Here is a 16,743-nt window from a genome sequence, read left to right as displayed (position 1 = left end):
AACGAACAACTGAGATAATTACCACGATGCCCCATACTATCACATCGAAGCTGTTTCGCATTGTTCGCCCAAAATGTATGGAACCGCCAATTGACATCGGGAAACTAAACTTTCACTTGCAACATGTCGGTGTTTATTACCTCGAAATGAGTTACTTAGGTGACAGTGTTTCCACAAGTCCTTGTCTCACGACAGTGTTCTTAATTGCTCAGTGGCAGAAGTACGAAGCTCCAAATACAATTGAAATGCACTACCCAAGAATCGTCTGGACGGCAGTGTGGACCAATATTACTCTCAAAATTCATTCTTCCGATGTGCTTTCCGCCTGGTATAAAGTTGTCCACAATCTTATTCCAACCAACGAAAAACTCAACCGCATTGGCTTAAGTGCTACTGCCAACTGCCTCAAATGTGGATTAATAGACACTCTGAGGCACAGGTTTACTTGCTGCGGGCATCAGTTCAACTGGCATTGGGTGCGGAAACGATTGGCGCTGCTCACACGTAGCACTGAAAGTCTTTATACGACTGATATCCTCCTGTGGCCTGATACACGGTATTACCCCAAAACGAAAAACAATACTGTTATGTGGATGCTGGGTCATTTTGTCAATTACGTCATCACTAACCACGGAGACGACAGTATTACTGCCTTTACTGCTTATATGGAAACGGCATATTGGCGAAGAAACCAGTTCCCGCACATTAAAAGGGATTTTGGAAACATGTTAAAAATACTGTTTGAGAAACAGGGCATTGGGTGATTCTAAAGTCAATCCGCCATTACTGTTAACATTTCCACGGTGAAGTTCCCAAGTACAAGCGAACACTGAATACTATTTTCGTTATCGTTTCGCCTATGGCGCTTGAAGAACCTGAAGTTTTCTTTTCTTTCTTATTCCTCATTATTTGTTTTTTGCGGGAAGAGACATTTTATTTTGACTTGGTTTTGAGAGAGATTTCTATTTTTCGTTGCACTTATATTACAAAGAAGACGAGGCAATGAACTCCTTGTAATCCGGAAGAACCAGTATTATTTTTGTGTACTGTTGTCCGACGCCAGTGAATCTGGAGACTTTGATTTCTTTTGACTATAGCTGATGAAGCTCGCCAAGGACGGCATTCATGGAGAGCGCAAGGAGGGCTGTAAGGGGAGAAGGGAGGCCCTAAAAAAAAAAAAAAAAGAAAAAAAAAAAAAAAAAAGAAAAAAAAAAAAAAAAAAAAAAAAAAAAAAAATGGATAAGGCGTCGGACTTCGGATCCGAAGATTGCAGGTTCGAATCCTGTTACGGTCGACTTTTTCCAGTCCTGCAAAAGATGCATGCTGTTTTGCTGTGTTGTTTGAGTACTACAAAACTAGTTGAAAGTTGCTGCTGTCCGCTTCCTGGCTGCAAACCGGCGTCTACCTGAAGCACAAGCAAGACAAGGGGGTTCTGTAGCGAAATTTTCGGCACTGTTTCGATCAGGAGAGTTTTTGTTGGAACTACTGCGTCTGATTCAGGACCCAAGAGCTACGCCACAGGCGTCTGCGCACAGTCGAGCATGTGTGTTGAATAACGGTGCTGATAGCCACGTATCATTTCAAGTAGATTTGATTCCTTTCGGACACAATTTTTCATTGAATAGGATTGTAGCTCATTTGTGGCAGCAGGAAATAAGCTGTAGTGAAAAGGACCTTCCATAGATGGTCGCAGGTCCCATAAGTATTGTATGGCTCGTAATGCGTTGTGTGGAGCCCGGCTAGCTCAGTCGGTAGAGCATGAGACTCTTAATCTCAGGGTCGTGGGTTCGAGCCCCACGCTGGGCGGCGCGAAATTTTGTGTCTACGCGGATGCAACCTGCGCCCCTCTCGTGAGCTTTGCGTAATGAACGTAACGGGTTACGACGATGCCTAGCTTCGTATGAATATCAGAGGAATGGTTTTTGAAGCTGAAAGTAACTCTGAAATGAAATAAATGTGTTGTTTTGGAATTTTAGGTGTACATCGATATCGTGTGAGATGTGTAGGAAAGCAGCAGCTGTGCTAACTAAATACAAATAATGGTCGCTAATGCGGTGCGTTTCCAGCTGAAGGGCTCCGATTCACTACTCCATAAGAATAAAGTACCCGAAAAATGCACCAGGCGGCGCCTCCTTAGCTCAGTGGCAGAGCGCTGGTCTAGTAAACCAGAGGTCGTGAGTTCGATCCTCACAGGAGGCAAACGAATTTTGTAACAGCCCCTTCTACCGTAGCCCTTTCGAAAAAAGCGGTCAAGAATAAAAAAAATTATGAATGGGTGCGGTATTTAAGAAATGCTCTCGCAAATGAAAAGTGCGAATGGTGCTATTAAAGTAGGCACCAGAAACTGCTGCTTTTGGCAGTCTCTGGAGAATGCCGACGTGAAATACTTAGTTCTTGTGAAGTATTTTCTACCCCTGGTAGAGACCCTCGCGGTTGTCGTCGTCGTCGTCGGCGGCGGCGCCGCCGCCGCCTTGGTAATAGCGGCAACTCGCCTTTGTATGACATAGGGTGAGGTACCTTCTGCAACCGACTGAGATGGCAGTAAGCGATTGAAGCTGATTTGCAACCTCTTGTTAGATCAGCGTCATAAGGGCATGAATGTAACTTGCGATGGGACACAGCAAGAAGTAGCATCGCATTTATAGTACTGAAATTGGAGATGGAGAATTGCGTCAAAGATGGGAAATTCATTCCGGCAAGCGTACAAATGGCGAAAATGAGGTGTGTGTGGGGAAGCAGATTGCGCCAGTGACCGTGTGGCCTAATGGATAAGGCGTCGGACTTCGGATCCGAAGATTGCAGGTTCGAATCCTGTTACGGTCGACTTTTTCCAGTCCTGCAAAAGATGCATGCTGTTTTGCTGTGTTGTTTGAGTACTACAAAACTAGTTGAAAGTTGCTGCTGTCCGCTTCCTGGCTGCAAACCGGCGTCTACCTGAAGCACAAGCAAGACAAGGGGGTTCTGTAGCGAAATTTTCGGCACTGTTTCGATCAGGAGAGTTTTTGTTGGAACTACTGCGTCTGATTCAGGACCCAAGAGCTACGCCACAGGCGTCTGCGCACAGTCGAGCATGTGTGTTGAATAACGGTGCTGATAGCCACGTATCATTTCAAGTAGATTTGATTCCTTTCGGACACAATTTTTCATTGAATAGGATTGTAGCTCATTTGTGGCAGCAGGAAATAAGCTGTAGTGAAAAGGACCTTCCATAGATGGTCGCAGGTCCCATAAGTATTGTATGGCTCGTAATGCGTTGTGTGGAGCCCGGCTAGCTCAGTCGGTAGAGCATGAGACTCTTAATCTCAGGGTCGTGGGTTCGAGCCCCACGCTGGGCGGCGCGAAATTTTGTGTCTACGCGGATGCAACCTGCGCCCCTCTCGTGAGCTTTGCGTAATGAACGTAACGGGTTACGACGATGCCTAGCTTCGTATGAATATCAGAGGAATGGTTTTTGAAGCTGAAAGTAACTCTGAAATGAAATAAATGTGTTGTTTTGGAATTTTAGGTGTACATCGATATCGTGTGAGATGTGTAGGAAAGCAGCAGCTGTGCTAACTAAATACAAATAATGGTCGCTAATGCGGTGCGTTTCCAGCTGAAGGGCTCCGATTCACTACTCCATAAGAATAAAGTACCCGAAAAATGCACCAGGCGGCGCCTCCTTAGCTCATTGGCAGAGCGCTGGTCTAGTAAACCAGAGGTCGTGAGTTCGATCCTCACAGGAGGCAAACGAATTTTGTAACAGCCCCTTCTACCGTAGCCCTTTCGAAAAAAGCGGTCAAGAATAAAAAAAATTATGAATGGGTGCGGTATTTAAGAAATGCTCTCGCAAATGAAAAGTGCGAATGGTGCTATTAAAGTAGGCACCAGAAACTGCTGCTTTTGGCAGTCTCTGGAGAATGCCGACGTGAAATACTTAGTTCTTGTGAAGTATTTTCTACCCCTGGTAGAGACCCTCGCGGTTGTCGTCGTCGTCGTCGTCGGCGCCGCCGCCGCCTTGGTAATAGCGGCAACTCGCCTTTGTATGACATAGGGTGAGGTACCTTCTGCAACCGACTGAGATGGCAGTAAGCGATTGAAGCTGATTTGCAACCTCTTGTTTGATCAGCGTCATAAGGGCTTGAATGTAACTTGCGATGGGACACAGCAAGAAGTAGCATCGCATTTATAGTACTGAAATTGGAGATGGAGAATTGCGTCAAAGATGGGAAATTCATTCCGGCAAGCGTACAAATGGCGAAAATGAGGTGTGTGTGGGGAAGCAGATTGCGCCAGTGACCGTGTGGCCTAATGGATAAGGCGTCGGACTTCGGATCCGAAGATTGCAGGTTCGAATCCTGTCACGGTCGACTTTTTCCAGTTCTGCAAAAGATGCATGCTGTTTTGCTGTGTTGTTTGAGTACTACAAAACTAGTTGAAAGTTGCTGCTGTCCGCTTCCTGGCTGCAAACCGGCGTCTACCTGAAGCACAAGCAAGACAAGGGGGTTCTGTAGCGAAATTTTCGGCACTGTTTCGATCAGGAGAGTTTTTGTTGGAACTACTGCGTCTGATTCAGGACCCAAGAGCTACGCCACAGGCGTCTGCGCACAGTCGAGCATGTGTGTTGAATAACGGTGCTGATAGCCACGTATTATTTCAAGTAGATTTGATTCCTTTCGGACACAATTTTTCATTGAATAGGATTGTAGCTCATTTGTGGCAGCAGGAAATAAGCTGTAGTGAAAAGGACCTTCCATAGATGGTCGCAGGTCCCATAAGTATTGTATGGCTCGTAATGCGTTGTGTGGAGCCCGGCTAGCTCAGTCGGTAGAGCATGAGACTCTTAATCTCAGGGTCGTGGGTTCGAGCCCCACGCTGGGCGGCGCGAAATTTTGTGTCTACGCGGATGCAACCTGCGCCCCTCTCGTGAGCTTTGCGTAATGAACGTAACGGGTTACGACGATGCCTAGCTTCGTATGAATATCAGAGGAATGGTTTTTGAAGCTGAAAGTAACTCTGAAATGAAATAAATGTGTTGTATTTGGAATTTTAGGTGTACATCGATATCGTGTGAGATGTGTAGGAAAGCAGCAGCTGTGCTAACTAAATACAAATAATGGTCGCTAATGCGGTGCGTTTCCAGCTGAAGGGCTCCGATTCACTACTCCATAAGAATAAAGTACCCGAAAAATGCACCAGGCGGCGCCTCCTTAGCTCAGTGGCAGAGCGCTGGTCTAGTAAACCAGAGGTCGTGAGTTCGATCCTCACAGGAGGCAAACGAATTTTGTAACAGCCCCTTCTACCGTAGCCCTTTCGAAAAAAGCGGTCAAGAATAAAAAAAATTATGAATGGGTGCGGTATTTAAGAAATGCTCTCGCAAATGAAAAGTGCGAATGGTGCTATTAAAGTAGGCACCAGAAACTGCTGCTTTTGGCAGTCTCTGGAGAATGCCGACGTGAAATACTTAGTTCTTGTGAAGTATTTTCTACCCCTGGTAGAGACCCTCGCGGTTGTCGTCGTCGTCGTCGGCGCCGCCGCCGCCTTGGTAATAGCGGCAACTCGCCTTTGTATGACATAGGGTGAGGTACCTTCTGCAACCGACTGAGATGGCAGTAAGCGATTGAAGCTGATTTGCAACCTCTTGTTAGATCAGCGTCATAAGGGCATGAATGTAACTTGCGATGGGACACAGCAAGAAGTAGCATCGCATTTATAGTACTGAAATTGGAGATGGAGAATTGCGTCAAAGATGGGAAATTCATTCCGGCAAGCGTACAAATGGCGAAAATGAGGTGTGTGTGGGGAAGCAGATTGCGCCAGTGACCGTGTGGCCTAATGGATAAGGCGTCGGACTTCGGATCCGAAGATTGCAGGTTCGAATCCTGTTACGGTCGACTTTTTCCAGTCCTGCAAAAGATGCATGCTGTTTTGCTGTGTTGTTTGAGTACTACAAAACTAGTTGAAAGTTGCTGCTGTCCGCTTCCTGGCTGCAAACCGGCGTCTACCTGAAGCACAAGCAAGACAAGGGGGTTCTGTAGCGAAATTTTCGGCACTGTTTCGATCAGGAGAGTTTTTGTTGGAACTACTGCGTCTGATTCAGGACCCAAGAGCTACGCCACAGGCGTCTGCGCACAGTCGAGCATGTGTGTTGAATAACGGTGCTGATAGCCACGTATCATTTCAAGTAGATTTGATTCCTTTCGGACACAATTTTTCATTGAATAGGATTGTAGCTCATTTGTGGCAGCAGGAAATAAGCTGTAGTGAAAAGGACCTTCCATAGATGGTCGCAGGTCCCATAAGTATTGTATGGCTCGTAATGCGTTGTGTGGAGCCCGGCTAGCTCAGTCGGTAGAGCATGAGACTCTTAATCTCAGGGTCGTGGGTTCGAGCCCCACGCTGGGCGGCGCGAAATTTTGTGTCTACGCGGATGCAACCTGCGCCCCTCTCGTGAGCTTTGCGTAATGAACGTAACGGGTTACGACGATGCCTAGCTTCGTATGAATATCAGAGGAATGGTTTTTGAAGCTGAAAGTAACTCTGAAATGAAATAAATGTGTTGTTTTGGAATTTTAGGTGTACATCGATATCGTGTGAGATGTGTAGGAAAGCAGCAGCTGTGCTAACTAAATACAAATAATGGTCGCTAATGCGGTGCGTTTCCAGCTGAAGGGCTCCGATTCACTACTCCATAAGAATAAAGTACCCGAAAAATGCACCAGGCGGCGCCTCCTTAGCTCATTGGCAGAGCGCTGGTCTAGTAAACCAGAGGTCGTGAGTTCGATCCTCACAGGAGGCAAACGAATTTTGTAACAGCCCCTTCTACCGTAGCCCTTTCGAAAAAAGCGGTCAAGAATAAAAAAAATTATGAATGGGTGCGGTATTTAAGAAATGCTCTCGCAAATGAAAAGTGCGAATGGTGCTATTAAAGTAGGCACCAGAAACTGCTGCTTTTGGCAGTCTCTGGAGAATGCCGACGTGAAATACTTAGTTCTTGTGAAGTATTTTCTACCCCTGGTAGAGACCCTCGCGGTTGTCGTCGTCGTCGTCGTCGGCGCCGCCGCCGCCTTGGTAATAGCGGCAACTCGCCTTTGTATGACATAGGGTGAGGTACCTTCTGCAACCGACTGAGATGGCAGTAAGCGATTGAAGCTGATTTGCAACCTCTTGTTTGATCAGCGTCATAAGGGCTTGAATGTAACTTGCGATGGGACACAGCAAGAAGTAGCATCGCATTTATAGTACTGAAATTGGAGATGGAGAATTGCGTCAAAGATGGGAAATTCATTCCGGCAAGCGTACAAATGGCGAAAATAAGGTGTGTGTGGGGAAGCACATTGCGCCAGTGACCGTGTGGCCTAATGGATAAGGCGTCGGACTTCGGATCCGAAGATTGCAGGTTCGAATCCTGTCACGGTCGACTTTTTCCAGTTCTGCAAAAGATGCATGCTGTTTTGCTGTGTTGTTTGAGTACTACAAAACTAGTTGAAAGTTGCTGCTGTCCGCTTCCTGGCTGCAAACCGGCGTCTACCTGAAGCACAAGCAAGACAAGGGGGTTCTGTAGCGAAATTTTCGGCACTGTTTCGATCAGGAGAGTTTTTGTTGGAACTACTGCGTCTGATTCAGGACCCAAGAGCTACGCCACAGGCGTCTGCGCACAGTCGAGCATGTGTGTTGAATAACGGTGCTGATAGCCACGTATCATTTCAAGTAGATTTGATTCCTTTCGGACACAATTTTTCATTGAATAGGATTGTAGCTCATTTGTGGCAGCAGGAAATAAGCTGTAGTGAAAAGGACCTTTCATAGATGGTCGCAGGTCCCATAAGTATTGTATGGCTCGTAATGCGTTGTGTGGAGCCCGGCTAGCTCAGTCGGTGGAGCATGAGACTCTTAATCTCAGGGTCGTGGGTTCGAGCCCCACGTTGGGCGGCGCGAAATTTTGTGTCTACGCGGATGCCACCTGCGCCCCTCTCGTGAGCTTTGCGTAATGAACGTAACGGGTTACGACGATGCCTAGCTTCGTATGAATATCAGAGGAATGGTTTTTGAAGCTGAAAGTAACTCTGAAATGAAATAAATGTGTTGTATTTGGAATTTTAGAAGTACATCGATATCGTGTGAGATGTGTAGGAAAGCAGCAGCTGTGCTAACTAAATACAAATAATGGTCGCTAATGCGGTGCGTTTCCAGCTGAAGGGCTCCGATTCACTACTCCATAAGAATAAAGTACCCGAAAAATGCACCAGGCGGCGCCTCCTTAGCTCAGTGGCAGAGCGCTGCCTAGTAAACCAGAGGTCGTGAGTTCGATCCTCACAGGAGGCAAACGAATTTTGTAACAGCCCCTTCTACCGTAGCCCTTTCGAAAAAAGCGGTCAAGAATAAAAAAAATTATGAATGGGTGCGATATTTAAGAAATGCTCTCGCAAATGAAAAGTGTGAATGGTGCTATTAAAGTAGGCACCAGAAACTGCTGCTTTTGGCAGTCTCTGGAGAATGCCGACGTGAAATACTTAGTTCTTGTGAAGTATTTTCTACCCCTGGTAGAGACCCTCGCGGTTGTCGTCGTCGTCGTCGTCGGCGCCGCCGCCGCCTTGGTAATAGCGGCAACTCGCCTTTGTATGACATAGGGTGAGGTACCTTCTGCAACCGACTGAGATGGCAGTAAGCGATTGAAGCTGATTTGCAACCTCTTGTTTGATCAGCGTCATAAGGGCTTGAATGTAACTTGCGATGGGACACAGCAAGAAGTAGCATCGCATTTATAGTACTGAAATTGGAGATGGAGAATTGCGTCAAAGATGGGAAATTCATTCCGGCAAGCGTACAAATGGCGAAAATGAGGTGTGTGTGGGGAAGCAGATTGCGCCAGTGACCGTGTGGCCTAATGGATAAGGCGTCGGACTTCGGATCCGAAGATTGCAGGTTCGAATCCTGTCACGGTCGACTTTTTCCAGTTCTGCAAAAGATGCATGCTGTTTTGCTGTGTTGTTTGAGTACTACAAAACTAGTTGAAAGTTGCTGCTGTCCGCTTCCTGGCTGCAAACCGGCGTCTACCTGAAGCACAAGCAAGACAAGGGGGTTCTGTAGCGAAATTTTCGGCACTGTTTCGATCAGGAGAGTTTTTGTTGGAACTACTGCGTCTGATTCAGGACCCAAGAGCTACGCCACAGGCGTCTGCGCACAGTCGAGCATGTGTGTTGAATAACGGTGCTGATAGCCACGTATTATTTCAAGTAGATTTGATTCCTTTCGGACACAATTTTTCATTGAATAGGATTGTAGCTCATTTGTGGCAGCAGGAAATAAGCTGTAGTGAAAAGGACCTTCCATAGATGGTCGCAGGTCCCATAAGTATTGTATGGCTCGTAATGCGTTGTGTGGAGCCCGGCTAGCTCAGTCGGTAGAGCATGAGACTCTTAATCTCAGGGTCGTGGGTTCGAGCCCCACGCTGGGCGGCGCGAAATTTTGTGTCTACGCGGATGCAACCTGCGCCCCTCTCGTGAGCTTTGCGTAATGAACGTAACGGGTTACGACGATGCCTAGCTTCGTATGAATATCAGAGGAATGGTTTTTGAAGCTGAAAGTAACTCTGAAATGAAATAAATGTGTTGTATTTGGAATTTTAGGTGTACATCGATATCGTGTGAGATGTGTAGGAAAGCAGCAGCTGTGCTAACTAAATACAAATAATGGTCGCTAATGCGGTGCGTTTCCAGCTGAAGGGCTCCGATTCACTACTCCATAAGAATAAAGTACCCGAAAAATGCACCAGGCGGCGCCTCCTTAGCTCAGTGGCAGAGCGCTGGTCTAGTAAACCAGAGGTCGTGAGTTCGATCCTCACAGGAGGCAAACGAATTTTGTAACAGCCCCTTCTACCGTAGCCCTTTCGAAAAAAGCGGTCAAGAATAAAAAAAATTATGAATGGGTGCGGTATTTAAGAAATGCTCTCGCAAATGAAAAGTGCGAATGGTGCTATTAAAGTAGGCACCAGAAACTGCTGCTTTTGGCAGTCTCTGGAGAATGCCGACGTGAAATACTTAGTTCTTGTGAAGTATTTTCTACCCCTGGTAGAGACCCTCGCGGTTGTCGTCGTCGTCGTCGGCGCCGCCGCCGCCTTGGTAATAGCGGCAACTCGCCTTTGTATGACATAGGGTGAGGTACCTTCTGCAACCGACTGAGATGGCAGTAAGCGATTGAAGCTGATTTGCAACCTCTTGTTAGATCAGCGTCATAAGGGCATGAATGTAACTTGCGATGGGACACAGCAAGAAGTAGCATCGCATTTATAGTACTGAAATTGGAGATGGAGAATTGCGTCAAAGATGGGAAATTCATTCCGGCAAGCGTACAAATGGCGAAAATGAGGTGTGTGTGGGGAAGCAGATTGCGCCAGTGACCGTGTGGCCTAATGGATAAGGCGTCGGACTTCGGATCCGAAGATTGCAGGTTCGAATCCTGTTACGGTCGACTTTTTCCAGTCCTGCAAAAGATGCATGCTGTTTTGCTGTGTTGTTTGAGTACTACAAAACTAGTTGAAAGTTGCTGCTGTCCGCTTCCTGGCTGCAAACCGGCGTCTACCTGAAGCACAAGCAAGACAAGGGGGTTCTGTAGCGAAATTTTCGGCACTGTTTCGATCAGGAGAGTTTTTGTTGGAACTACTGCGTCTGATTCAGGACCCAAGAGCTACGCCACAGGCGTCTGCGCACAGTCGAGCATGTGTGTTGAATAACGGTGCTGATAGCCACGTATCATTTCAAGTAGATTTGATTCCTTTCGGACACAATTTTTCATTGAATAGGATTGTAGCTCATTTGTGGCAGCAGGAAATAAGCTGTAGTGAAAAGGACCTTCCATAGATGGTCGCAGGTCCCATAAGTATTGTATGGCTCGTAATGCGTTGTGTGGAGCCCGGCTAGCTCAGTCGGTAGAGCATGAGACTCTTAATCTCAGGGTCGTGGGTTCGAGCCCCACGCTGGGCGGCGCGAAATTTTGTGTCTACGCGGATGCAACCTGCGCCCCTCTCGTGAGCTTTGCGTAATGAACGTAACGGGTTACGACGATGCCTAGCTTCGTATGAATATCAGAGGAATGGTTTTTGAAGCTGAAAGTAACTCTGAAATGAAATAAATGTGTTGTTTTGGAATTTTAGGTGTACATCGATATCGTGTGAGATGTGTAGGAAAGCAGCAGCTGTGCTAACTAAATACAAATAATGGTCGCTAATGCGGTGCGTTTCCAGCTGAAGGGCTCCGATTCACTACTCCATAAGAATAAAGTACCCGAAAAATGCACCAGGCGGCGCCTCCTTAGCTCATTGGCAGAGCGCTGGTCTAGTAAACCAGAGGTCGTGAGTTCGATCCTCACAGGAGGCAAACGAATTTTGTAACAGCCCCTTCTACCGTAGCCCTTTCGAAAAAAGCGGTCAAGAATAAAAAAAATTATGAATGGGTGCGGTATTTAAGAAATGCTCTCGCAAATGAAAAGTGCGAATGGTGCTATTAAAGTAGGCACCAGAAACTGCTGCTTTTGGCAGTCTCTGGAGAATGCCGACGTGAAATACTTAGTTCTTGTGAAGTATTTTCTACCCCTGGTAGAGACCCTCGCGGTTGTCGTCGTCGTCGTCGTCGGCGCCGCCGCCGCCTTGGTAATAGCGGCAACTCGCCTTTGTATGACATAGGGTGAGGTACCTTCTGCAACCGACTGAGATGGCAGTAAGCGATTGAAGCTGATTTGCAACCTCTTGTTTGATCAGCGTCATAAGGGCTTGAATGTAACTTGCGATGGGACACAGCAAGAAGTAGCATCGCATTTATAGTACTGAAATTGGAGATGGAGAATTGCGTCAAAGATGGGAAATTCATTCCGGCAAGCGTACAAATGGCGAAAATAAGGTGTGTGTGGGGAAGCACATTGCGCCAGTGACCGTGTGGCCTAATGGATAAGGCGTCGGACTTCGGATCCGAAGATTGCAGGTTCGAATCCTGTCACGGTCGACTTTTTCCAGTTCTGCAAAAGATGCATGCTGTTTTGCTGTGTTGTTTGAGTACTACAAAACTAGTTGAAAGTTGCTGCTGTCCGCTTCCTGGCTGCAAACCGGCGTCTACCTGAAGCACAAGCAAGACAAGGGGGTTCTGTAGCGAAATTTTCGGCACTGTTTCGATCAGGAGAGTTTTTGTTGGAACTACTGCGTCTGATTCAGGACCCAAGAGCTACGCCACAGGCGTCTGCGCACAGTCGAGCATGTGTGTTGAATAACGGTGCTGATAGCCACGTATCATTTCAAGTAGATTTGATTCCTTTCGGACACAATTTTTCATTGAATAGGATTGTAGCTCATTTGTGGCAGCAGGAAATAAGCTGTAGTGAAAAGGACCTTTCATAGATGGTCGCAGGTCCCATAAGTATTGTATGGCTCGTAATGCGTTGTGTGGAGCCCGGCTAGCTCAGTCGGTGGAGCATGAGACTCTTAATCTCAGGGTCGTGGGTTCGAGCCCCACGTTGGGCGGCGCGAAATTTTGTGTCTACGCGGATGCAACCTGCGCCCCTCTCGTGAGCTTTGCGTAATGAACGTAACGGGTTACGACGATGCCTAGCTTCGTATGAATATCAGAGGAATGGTTTTTGAAGCTGAAAGTAACTCTGAAATGAAATAAATGTGTTGTATTTGGAATTTTAGAAGTACATCGATATCGTGTGAGATGTGTAGGAAAGCAGCAGCTGTGCTAACTAAATACAAATAATGGTCGCTAATGCGGTGCGTTTCCAGCTGAAGGGCTCCGATTCACTACTCCATAAGAATAAAGTACCCGAAAAATGCACCAGGCGGCGCCTCCTTAGCTCAGTGGCAGAGCGCTGCCTAGTAAACCAGAGGTCGTGAGTTCGATCCTCACAGGAGGCAAACGAATTTTGTAACAGCCCCTTCTACCGTAGCCCTTTCGAAAAAAGCGGTCAAGAATAAAAAAAATTATGAATGGGTGCGATATTTAAGAAATGCTCTCGCAAATGAAAAGTGTGAATGGTGCTATTAAAGTAGGCACCAGAAACTGCTGCTTTTGGCAGTCTCTGGAGAATGCCGACGTGAAATACTTAGTTCTTGTGAAGTATTTTCTACCCCTGGTAGAGACCCTCGCGGTTGTCGTCGTCGTCGTCGTCGGCGCCGCCGCCGCCTTGGTAATAGCGGCAACTCGCCTTTGTATGACATAGGGTGAGGTACCTTCTGCAACCGACTGAGATGGCAGTAAGCGATTGAAGCTGATTTGCAACCTCTTGTTTGATCAGCGTCATAAGGGCTTGAATGTAACTTGCGATGGGACACAGCAAGAAGTAGCATCGCATTTATAGTACTGAAATTGGAGATGGAGAATTGCGTCAAAGATGGGAAATTCATTCCGGCAAGCGTACAAATGGCGAAAATGAGGTGTGTGTGGGGAAGCACATTGCGCCAGTGACCGTGTGGCCTAATGGATAAGGCGTCGGACTTCGGATCCGAAGATTGCAGGTTCGAATCCTGTCATGGTCGACTTTTCCCAGTTCTGCAAAAGATGCATGCTGTTTTGCTGTGTTGTTTGAGTACTACAAAACTAGTTGAAAGTTGCTGCTGTCCGCTTCCTGGCTGCAAACCGGCGTCTACCTGAAGCACAAGCAAGACAAGGGGGTTCTGTAGCGAAATTTTCGGCACTGTTTCGATCAGGAGAGTTTTTGTTGGAACTACTGCGTCTGATTCAGGACCCAAGAGCTACGCCACAGGCGTCTGCGCACAGTCGAGCATGTGTGTTGAATAACGGTGCTGATAGCCACGTATCATTTCAAGTAGATTTGATTCCTTTCGGACACAATTTTTCATTGAATAGGATTGTAGCTCATTTGTGGCAGCAGGAAATAAGCTGTAGTGAAAAGGACCTTTCATAGATGGTCGCAGGTCCCATAAGTATTGTATGGCTTGTAATGCGTTGTGTGGAGCCCGGCTAGCTCAGTCGGTAGAGCATGAGACTCTTAATCTCAGGGTCGTGGGTTCGAGCCCCATGCTGGGCGGCGCGAAATTTTGTGTCTACGCGGATGCAACCTGCGCCCCTCTCGTGAGCTTTGCGTAATGAACGTAACGGGTTACGACGATGCCTAGCTTCGTATGAATATCAGAGGAATGGTTTTTGAAGCTGAAAGTAACTCTGAAATGAAATAAATGTGTTGTATTTGGAATTTTAGGTGTACATCGATATCGTGTGAGATGTGTAGGAAAGCAGCAGCTGTGCTAACTAAATACAAATAATGGTCGCTAATGCGGTGCGTTTCCAGCTGAAGGGCTCCGATTCACTACTCCATAAGAATAAAGTACCCGAAAAATGCACCAGGCGGCGCCTCCTTAGCTCCGTGGCAGAGCGCTGGTCTAGTAAACCAGAGGTCGTGAGTTCGATCCTCACAGGAGGCAAACGAATTTTGTAACAGCCCCTTCTACCGTAGCCCTTTCGAAAAAAGCGGTCAAGAATAAAAAAAAATTATGAATGGGTGCGGTATTTAAGAAATGCTCTCGCAAATGAAAAGTGCGAATGGTGCTATTAAAGTAGGCACCAGAAACTGCTGCTTTTGGCAGTCTCTGGAGAATGCCGACGTGAAATACTTAGTTCTTGTGAAGTATTTTCTACCCCTGGTAGAGACCCTCGCGGTTGTCGTCGTCGTCGTCGTCGTCGGCGCCGCCGCCGCCTTGGTAATAGCGGCAACTCGCCTTTGTATGACATAGGGTGAGGTACCTTCTGCAACCGACTGAGATGGCAGTAAGCGATTGAAGCTGATTTGCAACCTCTTGTTTGATCAGCGTCATAAGGGCTTGAATGTAACTTGCGATGGGACACAGCAAGAAGTAGCATCGCATTTATAGTACTGAAATTGGAGATGGAGAATTGCGTAAAAGATGGGAAATTCATTCCGGCAAGCGTACAAATGGCGAAAATGAGGTGTGTGTGGGGAAGCAGATTGCGACAGTGACCGTGTGGCCTAATGGATAAGGCGTCGGACTTCGGATCCGAAGATTGCAGGTTCGAATCCTGTTACGGTCGACTTTTTCCAGTCCTGCAAAAGATGCATGCTGTTTTGCTGTGTTGTTTGAGTACTACAAAACTAGTTGAAAGTTGCTGCTGTCCGCTTCCTGGCTGCAAACCGGCGTCTACCTGAAGCACAAGCAAGACAAGGGGGTTCTGTAGCGAAATTTTCGGCACTGTTTCGATCAGGAGAGTTTTTGTTGGAACTACTGCGTCTGATTCAGGACCCAAGAGCTACGCCACAGGCGTCTGCGCACAGTCGAGCATGTGTGTTGAATAACGGTGCTGATAGCCACGTATCATTTCAAGTAGATTTGATTCCTTTCGGACACAATTTTTCATTGAATAGGATTGTAGCTCATTTGTGGCAGCAGGAAATAAGCTGTAGTGAAAAGGACCTTCCATAGATGGTCGCAGGTCCCATAAGTATTGTATGGCTCGTAATGCGTTGTGTGGAGCCCGGCTAGCTCAGTCGGTAGAGCATGAGACTCTTAATCTCAGGGTCGTGGGTTCGAGCCCCACGCTGGGCGGCGCGAAATTTTGTGTCTACGCGGATGCAACCTGCGCCCCTCTCGTGAGCTTTGCGTAATGAACGTAACGGGTTACGACGATGCCTAGCTTCGTATGAATATCAGAGGAATGGTTTTTGAAGCTGAAAGTAACTCTGAAATGAAATAAATGTGTTGTTTTGGAATTTTAGGTGTACATCGATATCGTGTGAGATGTGTAGGAAAGCAGCAGCTGTGCTAACTAAATACAAATAATGGTCGCTAATGCGGTGCGTTTCCAGCTGAAGGGCTCCGATTCACTACTCCATAAGAATAAAGTACCCGAAAAATGCACCAGGCGGCGCCTCCTTAGCTCAGTGGCAGAGCGCTGGTCTAGTAAACCAGAGGTCGTGAGTTCGATCCTCACAGGAGGCAAACGAATTTTGTAACAGCCCCTTCTACCGTAGCCCTTTCGAAAAAAGCGGTCAAGAATAAAAAAAATTATGAATGGGTGCGGTATTTAAGAAATGCTCTCGCAAATGAAAAGTGCGAATGGTGCTATTAAAGTAGGCACCAGAAACTGCTGCTTTTGGCAGTCTCTGGAGAATGCCGACGTGAAATACTTAGTTCTTGTGAAGTATTTTCTACCCCTGGTAGAGACCCTCGCGGTTGTCGTCGTCGTCGTCGTCGTCGTCGTCGGCGCCGCCGCCGCCTTGGTAATAGCGGCAACTCGCCTTTGTATGACATAGGGTGAGGTACCTTCTGCAACCGACTGAGATGGCAGTAAGCGATTGAAGCTGATTTGCAACCTCTTGTTTGATCAGCGTCATAAGGGCTTGAATGTAACTTGCGATGGGACACAGCAAGAAGTAGCATCGCATTTATAGTACTGAAATTGGAGATGGAGAATTGCGTCAAAGATGGGAAATTCATTCCGGCAAGCGTACAAATGGCGAAAATAAGGTGTGTGTGGGGAAGCACATTGCGCCAGTGACCGTGTGGCCTAATGGATAAGGCGTCGGACTTCGGATCCGAAGATTGCAGGTTCGAATCCTGTCACGGTCGACTTTTTCCAGTTCTGCAAAAGATGCATGCTGTTTTGCTGTGTTGTTTGAGTACTACAAAACTAGTTGAAAGTTGCTGCTGTCCGCTTCCTGGCTGCAAACCGGCGTCTACCTGAAGCACAAGCAAGACAAGGGGGTTCTGTAGCGAAATTTTCGGCACTGTTTCGATCAGGAGAG

General features: G+C 47.0%; 28 non-coding genes across 28 annotated transcripts; all 28 read left to right on the top strand.

The window, feature by feature from the left end:
• The first annotated feature begins 1,733 nt into the window (after nt 1-1,733).
• Trnak-cuu (transfer RNA lysine (anticodon CUU)) lies at nt 1,734-1,806 on the top strand. Its single transcript has one exon. It is a non-coding gene; the product is annotated as a tRNA-Lys (tRNA).
• A 321-nt stretch (nt 1,807-2,127) lies between these two features.
• On the top strand, nt 2,128-2,199 carry Trnat-agu (transfer RNA threonine (anticodon AGU)). Its single transcript has one exon. It is a non-coding gene; the product is annotated as a tRNA-Thr (tRNA).
• A 551-nt stretch (nt 2,200-2,750) lies between these two features.
• On the top strand, nt 2,751-2,823 carry Trnar-ucg (transfer RNA arginine (anticodon UCG)). The gene has a single exon. It is a non-coding gene; the product is annotated as a tRNA-Arg (tRNA).
• Nucleotides 2,824-3,262: 439 nt separating this feature from the next.
• Nucleotides 3,263-3,335, top strand: Trnak-cuu (transfer RNA lysine (anticodon CUU)). Its single transcript has one exon. It is a non-coding gene; the product is annotated as a tRNA-Lys (tRNA).
• A 321-nt stretch (nt 3,336-3,656) lies between these two features.
• Trnat-agu (transfer RNA threonine (anticodon AGU)) lies at nt 3,657-3,728 on the top strand. Its single transcript has one exon. It is a non-coding gene; the product is annotated as a tRNA-Thr (tRNA).
• A 548-nt stretch (nt 3,729-4,276) lies between these two features.
• Nucleotides 4,277-4,349, top strand: Trnar-ucg (transfer RNA arginine (anticodon UCG)). The gene has a single exon. It is a non-coding gene; the product is annotated as a tRNA-Arg (tRNA).
• A 439-nt stretch (nt 4,350-4,788) lies between these two features.
• On the top strand, nt 4,789-4,861 carry Trnak-cuu (transfer RNA lysine (anticodon CUU)). Its single transcript has one exon. It is a non-coding gene; the product is annotated as a tRNA-Lys (tRNA).
• Nucleotides 4,862-5,183: 322 nt separating this feature from the next.
• Nucleotides 5,184-5,255, top strand: Trnat-agu (transfer RNA threonine (anticodon AGU)). The gene has a single exon. It is a non-coding gene; the product is annotated as a tRNA-Thr (tRNA).
• A 545-nt stretch (nt 5,256-5,800) lies between these two features.
• Trnar-ucg (transfer RNA arginine (anticodon UCG)) lies at nt 5,801-5,873 on the top strand. Its single transcript has one exon. It is a non-coding gene; the product is annotated as a tRNA-Arg (tRNA).
• Nucleotides 5,874-6,312: 439 nt separating this feature from the next.
• Trnak-cuu (transfer RNA lysine (anticodon CUU)) lies at nt 6,313-6,385 on the top strand. The gene has a single exon. It is a non-coding gene; the product is annotated as a tRNA-Lys (tRNA).
• A 321-nt stretch (nt 6,386-6,706) lies between these two features.
• On the top strand, nt 6,707-6,778 carry Trnat-agu (transfer RNA threonine (anticodon AGU)). The gene has a single exon. It is a non-coding gene; the product is annotated as a tRNA-Thr (tRNA).
• A 548-nt stretch (nt 6,779-7,326) lies between these two features.
• Nucleotides 7,327-7,399, top strand: Trnar-ucg (transfer RNA arginine (anticodon UCG)). Its single transcript has one exon. It is a non-coding gene; the product is annotated as a tRNA-Arg (tRNA).
• A 439-nt stretch (nt 7,400-7,838) lies between these two features.
• Nucleotides 7,839-7,911, top strand: Trnak-cuu (transfer RNA lysine (anticodon CUU)). The gene has a single exon. It is a non-coding gene; the product is annotated as a tRNA-Lys (tRNA).
• A 941-nt stretch (nt 7,912-8,852) lies between these two features.
• On the top strand, nt 8,853-8,925 carry Trnar-ucg (transfer RNA arginine (anticodon UCG)). The gene has a single exon. It is a non-coding gene; the product is annotated as a tRNA-Arg (tRNA).
• A 439-nt stretch (nt 8,926-9,364) lies between these two features.
• On the top strand, nt 9,365-9,437 carry Trnak-cuu (transfer RNA lysine (anticodon CUU)). The gene has a single exon. It is a non-coding gene; the product is annotated as a tRNA-Lys (tRNA).
• A 322-nt stretch (nt 9,438-9,759) lies between these two features.
• Nucleotides 9,760-9,831, top strand: Trnat-agu (transfer RNA threonine (anticodon AGU)). The gene has a single exon. It is a non-coding gene; the product is annotated as a tRNA-Thr (tRNA).
• A 545-nt stretch (nt 9,832-10,376) lies between these two features.
• Nucleotides 10,377-10,449, top strand: Trnar-ucg (transfer RNA arginine (anticodon UCG)). Its single transcript has one exon. It is a non-coding gene; the product is annotated as a tRNA-Arg (tRNA).
• Nucleotides 10,450-10,888: 439 nt separating this feature from the next.
• On the top strand, nt 10,889-10,961 carry Trnak-cuu (transfer RNA lysine (anticodon CUU)). Its single transcript has one exon. It is a non-coding gene; the product is annotated as a tRNA-Lys (tRNA).
• A 321-nt stretch (nt 10,962-11,282) lies between these two features.
• Nucleotides 11,283-11,354, top strand: Trnat-agu (transfer RNA threonine (anticodon AGU)). The gene has a single exon. It is a non-coding gene; the product is annotated as a tRNA-Thr (tRNA).
• Nucleotides 11,355-11,902: 548 nt separating this feature from the next.
• Nucleotides 11,903-11,975, top strand: Trnar-ucg (transfer RNA arginine (anticodon UCG)). Its single transcript has one exon. It is a non-coding gene; the product is annotated as a tRNA-Arg (tRNA).
• Nucleotides 11,976-12,414: 439 nt separating this feature from the next.
• Nucleotides 12,415-12,487, top strand: Trnak-cuu (transfer RNA lysine (anticodon CUU)). The gene has a single exon. It is a non-coding gene; the product is annotated as a tRNA-Lys (tRNA).
• A 941-nt stretch (nt 12,488-13,428) lies between these two features.
• On the top strand, nt 13,429-13,501 carry Trnar-ucg (transfer RNA arginine (anticodon UCG)). Its single transcript has one exon. It is a non-coding gene; the product is annotated as a tRNA-Arg (tRNA).
• A 439-nt stretch (nt 13,502-13,940) lies between these two features.
• Nucleotides 13,941-14,013, top strand: Trnak-cuu (transfer RNA lysine (anticodon CUU)). The gene has a single exon. It is a non-coding gene; the product is annotated as a tRNA-Lys (tRNA).
• Nucleotides 14,014-14,335: 322 nt separating this feature from the next.
• Nucleotides 14,336-14,407, top strand: Trnat-agu (transfer RNA threonine (anticodon AGU)). The gene has a single exon. It is a non-coding gene; the product is annotated as a tRNA-Thr (tRNA).
• A 552-nt stretch (nt 14,408-14,959) lies between these two features.
• Nucleotides 14,960-15,032, top strand: Trnar-ucg (transfer RNA arginine (anticodon UCG)). The gene has a single exon. It is a non-coding gene; the product is annotated as a tRNA-Arg (tRNA).
• Nucleotides 15,033-15,471: 439 nt separating this feature from the next.
• Trnak-cuu (transfer RNA lysine (anticodon CUU)) lies at nt 15,472-15,544 on the top strand. Its single transcript has one exon. It is a non-coding gene; the product is annotated as a tRNA-Lys (tRNA).
• Nucleotides 15,545-15,865: 321 nt separating this feature from the next.
• Nucleotides 15,866-15,937, top strand: Trnat-agu (transfer RNA threonine (anticodon AGU)). Its single transcript has one exon. It is a non-coding gene; the product is annotated as a tRNA-Thr (tRNA).
• A 557-nt stretch (nt 15,938-16,494) lies between these two features.
• Nucleotides 16,495-16,567, top strand: Trnar-ucg (transfer RNA arginine (anticodon UCG)). The gene has a single exon. It is a non-coding gene; the product is annotated as a tRNA-Arg (tRNA).
• Nucleotides 16,568-16,743: the final 176 nt, after the last annotated feature.

This window comes from Schistocerca serialis, chromosome 7 (assembly GCF_023864345.2).
Source record: "Schistocerca serialis cubense isolate TAMUIC-IGC-003099 chromosome 7, iqSchSeri2.2, whole genome shotgun sequence".
In the NCBI taxonomy this organism is placed as follows: Eukaryota; Metazoa; Arthropoda; class Insecta; order Orthoptera; family Acrididae; genus Schistocerca; species Schistocerca serialis.
This window is presented reverse-complemented; position numbering and strand designations above follow the sequence as displayed.